Raw genomic sequence first — 6571 nt, 5'->3', positions numbered from 1 at the left:
GCACTTGGAGGCCCAACAACGTCTACAAGAAGAAGGTTGTGTAGTAGACATCAAGCTCTTTTTTGGCGCCGTTGCCAGGGAGGTGAGTACTTGAAGGTATATCTTTAGATCTTGCAATTGAGTCTTTTAGTTTCTTGTTTTATCACTAGTTTAGTTTATAAAAGAATATTACAAAAAATGGAACTAAGTTTACCTCATACGCTTCATCTTTTTAATATCTTTCATGAGTATGATGGGAAGGGAAATTGTGCCAAAGTGTTAGAAGAAGAATGCATTAAAATGTTTGGCACTAAATATTTGAATGATGAGCATGATTGCAATGTTGTTAGTATGAATTCCTTGAATATCCATGATGCTAATGATATGCAAAGCCACAAGCTTGGGGAAGCTATGTTTGTTGAAGATGATATTTTTTGTCCCCCAAGCTTTGATGAACAAATTTATTATGATGAAAGCATGCCTCCTATTTATGATGATTATATTTATGAAACTGGATTTGGATAGGTCATGACTTTATTTAGAGATGAATCCACTATTTTGGAAGAGGTTCCAATTGATTATGAGAACAAAGTTGCTATCTATGATGATTATTGTGATGAAATATATGCTATTTAAAATAATGATAACCATGAAACTTGTCATCATGATTTTAGTTTTCAATTGGATTATGCCTCACATGATAATTATTTTGTTGAGTTTTCTCCCACTATTATTCATGACAAGAATTTTGCTTATGTGGAGAGTAGTAAATTTTATATGATTGTAGATCATGAAAAGAATGCTTTAGGTGCTGGTTATATTGTTGAATTCATTCATGATGCTACTGAAAATTATTATGAGGGAGGATTATATGCATGTAGGAATTGCAATAATATCAAGTTTCCTCTCTATGTGTTTAAAATTTTGAAGTTATGCTTGTTTTACCTTCCTATGCAAGTTGATTCTTGTTCCCACAAGTTGTTTGCTCACAAAATCCCTATGCATAGGAAGTGGGTTAGACTTAAAAGTGCTAGTAATATTCTTCATGATTCTCTCTTTATGTTTCAATTCTTATCTTATATGTGAGCATCATTGAAATCATCATGCCTAGCTTGGGACGTTAAACGCTAGCGCTTGTTGGGAGGCAACCCAATTTCATTTTTGTTCCTTGCCTTTTGCTCATGTTTAGTAATAAATAATTTATCTAGCCTCTGTTATGATTGAGTTTTTATGTTTTAGTTAGTGTTTGTGCCAAGTAGAACCGTTGGGAAGACTTGGGGAAAGTCTTTGCGATCATGCTGTAAAAAACAGAAACTTTAGCGCTCACGAGAATTGCTGCCATTTTTTATTGGAGAGTGATATTTAATTAATTCTTTTTTTAGATGATTAATAGATAAATTCTTCAGCTCCAGAAATTTATTTTATAATTTTTTGGGTTCCATAATTATACATTTGATCCATATTACTACAGACTGTTCTGTTTTTGACAGATTCTGTTTTCGATGTGTTGTTTGCTTATTTTGATGAATCTATGAGTAGTATCAGAGGTATGAACCATAGAGAAGTTGGAATACAGTAGATATTACACAAATATGAATTTATAATGAGTTCATTACAGTAACTTATGATGGTGATTTGCTTTCTTATACTAACGGAGCTTACGAGTTTTCTGTTAAGTTTTGTGTTGTGAAGTTTTCAAGTTTTGGGTAAAGATTCGATGGACTATGGAATAAGGAGTGGCGAGAGCCTAAGATTGGGGATTCCCAAGGCACCCCAAGTTAATATTCAAGGACAACCAAGATCCTAAGCTTGGGGATGCCCCGGGATGGCATCCCCTCTTTCGTCTTCATTCATCGGTAACTTTACTTGGAGCTATATTTTTATTCGCCACATGATATGTGTTTTGCTTGGAGCATCATTTTATTTTCTTATGTTTTGCTTGCTGTTTGAATAAAATACCAAGATCTGAAATTCTTAAATGTTAGAGAGTCTTCACACAGTTGCATAATTATTCGACTACTCATTGATCTTCACTTATATCTTTCGGAGTAGTTTGTCATTTGCTCTAGTGCTTCACTTATATCCTTTTAGAGCACGGTGGTGGTTTTATCTTATAGAAACTATTGTTCTCTCATGCTTCACTTAGATTATTTTGAGAGTCTTAAATATCATGGTAATTTTCTTAAATAATCCTAATATGCTAGGCAACCAAGAATAGTAAAAACTTTCATATAGAGTGTTGAATACTAAGAGAAGTTTGATGCTTGATGATTGTTTTGAGATATGGAGGTAGTGATATTAAAGTCGTGCTAGTTGAGTAGTTGTGAATTTCAGAAGTGCTTGTGTTGAATTTTGCAAGTCCCGTAGCATGCCCGTATGGTAAATGTTATGTAACAAATTTGAAACATGAGGTGTTTTTTGATTGTCTTCCTTATGAGTGGCGGTCGGGGACGAGCGATGGTCTTTTCCTACCAATCTATCCCCCTAGGAGCATGCCCGTAGTGCCGAGGTTTTTGATGACTTGTAGATTTTTTCAATAAGTATGTGAGTTCTTTATGACTAATGTTGAGTCCACGGATTATATGCACTCTCACCCTTCCATCATTGCTAGCCTCTTCGGTACCGTGCATTGCCCTTTCTCACATTGCGAGTTGGTGCAAACTTCGCCGGTGCATCCAAACCCCGTGATATGATACGCTCTTTCACACATAAACCTCCTTATATCTTCCACAAAACAGCCACCATACCTACCTATTATGGCATTTCCATAGCCATTCCGAGATATATTGCCATGCAACTTTCCACCGTTCCGTTTATTATGACACGCATCATCATTGTCATATTGCTTTGCATGATCATGTAGTTGACATCGTATTTGTGGCAAAGCCACCGTTCATAATTGTTCATACATGTCACTCTTGATTCATCGCAATCCCAGTACACCGCCGGAGGCATTCATATAGAGTCATATCTTGTTCTAAGTATCGAGTTGTAATTCTTGAGTTGTAAATAAATAGAAGTGTGATGATCATCATTAATAGAGCATTGTCCCAAGTGAGGAATAAAAAGAGAAAAAAGAGAAAGGCCATAAAAAAAGGAGAAAGGCCATATAAAAAAAGGAGAAAGGCCATAAAAAAGAGAAGGCCCAAAAATATGAGAGAAAAAGAGATAAGGGACAATGCTACTATCCTTTGCCACACTTGTGCTTCAAAGTAGCACCATAATCCTCATGATAAAGAGTCTCTTGTTTTGTCACTTTCATATACTAGTGGGAATTTTTCATTATAGAACTTGGCTTGTATATTCCAACAATGGGCCTCCTCAAGTGCCCTAGGTCTTCGTGAGCAAACAAGTTGGATGCACACCCACTTAGTTTCTTTTGTTGAGCTTTCATACATTTATAGCTCTGGTGCATCTGTTGCATGGCAATCCCTACTACTTGCATTAACATCAATCGGTGGGCATCTCCATAGCCCATTGATTAGCCTCATTGATGCTAGACTTTCTCCTTTTTGTCTTCTCCACATAATCCCCCTCATTATATTCTATTCCACCCATAGTGCTATGTCCATTGCTCGCGCTCATATATTGCGTGAAAGTTTATAGGTTTGAGATTACTAAAGTATGAAACAATTGCTTGGCTTGTCATCGGGGTTGTGCATGATGAGAGCATTCTTGTGTGACAAAAATGGAGCATGACTAAACTATATGATTTTGTAGGGATGAACTTTATTTGGCCATGTTATTTTGAGAGGACATAATTGCTTAGTTAGTATGCTTGAAGTATTATTATTTTTATGTCAATATGAACTTTTATCTTGAATCTTTCGGATCTGAATATTCATACCACAATTAAGAAGAATTACATTGAAATTATGCCAAGTAGCACTCCGCATCAAAAATTCTGTTTCTTATCATTTACCTACTCGAGGACGAGCAGGAATTAAGCTTGGGGATGCTTGATACGTCTCCAACGTATCTATAATTTTTGATTGCTCCATGCTATATTATCTACTGTTTTGGATGTTTATGGGCTTTATTATACACTTTTATATTATTTTTGGGACTAACCTATTAACCCAGAGCCGAGTGCCAATTTCTGTTTTTTCCTTGTTTTAGAGTATCGTAGAAAAGGAAAATCAAACGGAGTCCAATTGACCTGAAACTTCACGGAACTTATTTTTGGAAGGAAAGCAACCCGGGAGACTTGGAGTCCACGTAAGAGAAGCAACGAGGAAGCCACGAGGCAGGGGGGCGCACCCTCCACCCTCGTGGCTTGTCATAGCCCTAGCATTGGCCTTGCTTGTCATTGCATCATCATCTTGCATCATGTCTAAATTTCTCAGAAACTTGAAATGGGGACTAACCAAACCCTAGCACCAAATGAATTCGAATAGGCTCAACCAAAATCACTTCCAATAAACCCAAAGTGACTTCAGGAAAAGTCTATCATTTTTGAAACTGGTGAAAACCTCTGACAAAAATGGGTGCATATTTTCCCCAGGTCATTTCAGGTTATTGGATTAAATCATAAGTATTTGAGTTGGAGCATTTAATGGCTATAAATATTTTAAATGCTTCAATAATTCTGGAAACATTTGAGGGCTGTTAGTAAACATTTTAAAAGTGCCCACAAATTTTCCCAGGAGTTTTAAAAATGGTTTAGTATTATTACTAAATCAAAAACAGAAAAGCAAAATAGCAAATAAAAATAAAAAGAGAGAGAGAGGGACTTACCTGGCAGAAGCTTACCTGGCGCCCACCAATAGGCCTAGTACTATAGCTGGCGGCCCAGCCCACCACCGCTGCCCCATGTCGTCTTCCTCCTTGGACAGAAGGATAGGGGCGCGTGCTCGCCGCCTGCTGGCCACGCGCAGGACACCTCCACCCTGCCTGCTTCACTCCCCCGACTCCCTGAACATGCCACACAACCCCCTGACCCCTCTCTCTTCCCCGTGGCCCTCCTCTCCTCTTCTCTCGCTCTCTCTTCCGAAGCCGAGCGGAGCCGTCGCCGCCGCTCGCCGTTGCTGCGGCCACCACCTCCCCCTCGACCCCTCGCTGTGCTTGCGAGCTCCGCCACAACTCTCTCGTCCTCGCCACCGACTCACGCGTCCTCGGCTGCCCTACATCGTCGTCCTCGTCATCGTCTTCACCGACGGGCGCCCGAGATTGCCACCATTGATTCGCCGGCCCCAGCGCTTCCCCGACGTCGCCGTCACCTCTGCTAGCCCCGCAGTGAGCTCCTCTCCAGTGCCCCCTTGTTCCCCTCCTCTAGCTCGTCCTCTAGCAGCTATCACCGCCAGAGCCGTGAGCTTAGTTCCGCCGGCCATGGCGCCACCGCGGCCACAGCTCCTGTCGCTCGTGTCGGAGCGCATCAACGTGCTCAGGAGGCCCCCAGGAGCCTAACCCACACACTCACTCACCCTACCGCGCACCCTAGCACCAACCCCGCCAACACCCGAACTCCGGCAGCCACCAACGTCGTCACTGGCGTCTTTTCCGACCACCCTGAGCCCAAACACCACCACCACTCGACGCGGCAGCCCCCCAGCTTCACGTAGATGCTCCCCGCGCGCCAAATAGGGCCCTGCAGCGAAATCCCGACTCCCTCCGCCGTGGATTTGGTCGCCGGCGGCTAAACGCCGGCAGCTGACGTGGCCGTCATTAGCAGTTAAACACCCCACTAACCAACCCCCCTATGCCACTGACACCTGGGCCCTGCTGCCTAACTTACCCTGGTTTAAACCCCTGTTTAGATTAAAGTAACCCACGGGCCCCACAGGTCAGCTTGACCTGGCCACGTCACCGTTGACCGGACCCACCTGTCTGTGACACTAAGTGTCTCAGGGTCACTGACAAGTGGGTCCCACTGGTCAGGTTTGACCTGGACCGTGCCCTGTTGACCTGCTGACGTCATGATGATGTCAGGCTGACGCAGTACTCCTTTTCTGGAATTTAAATAAATCTAAATGATTTGTTTAATTCAAAAAATATCCAAAACTTTGAAAAATCATAGAAATTAATCTATAGCTCCAAATGAAATAATTTATATATGAAAAATTATCAGAAAAATTCAAGGAATCCATCTGTACCATTTTCATGCATGTTTGAGCAAGTTAAACTCACTATTTAGGATGAAACATGATTAGGGCAAATTTCATAATAGGTCTGGAGTTGGAATTTGATGTAGTTTTGAATTCCACTTCAATTAAAATGACTTTCTATTGCATTAGCCCAAACACCAGCATGTTGCCATGTCATGATCATACATCATATTGTTGCATTGCATTGATTGTGTTTCTTCCTTGTTTGCCGGTGTTTGTCCCCTCTCAGTAGACGTGGTTTCGACGATGTGATCGATGACACCAATGAAGAGCTATACTATCTTCAGAAGTGCCAGGCAAGCAAAACCCCCTTGTTCATTCCGATACAATCCCACTCTCTCGCTCCTGCTTTTTTTACTGCATTAGGACAACAACGATTCAACTGTTACATGCTGCGGTAGTTGAACCCCTTTCCCCTGCATGACCTGTCATTGCCACAGTAAATAGATGAAACCCACTAGCATGAGTAGGAATTGTTTGAGCCCTGA

The sequence above is a fragment of the Triticum urartu genome, chromosome 1A (genome assembly GCF_056163025.1).
Source record: "Triticum urartu cultivar PI428250 chromosome 1A, HENAU_Tu73, whole genome shotgun sequence".
Classification (NCBI taxonomy): Eukaryota; Viridiplantae; Streptophyta; class Magnoliopsida; order Poales; family Poaceae; genus Triticum; species Triticum urartu.
The sequence above is the reverse complement of the archived record's forward strand: the minus strand, read 5'-3'. Positions refer to the sequence as shown.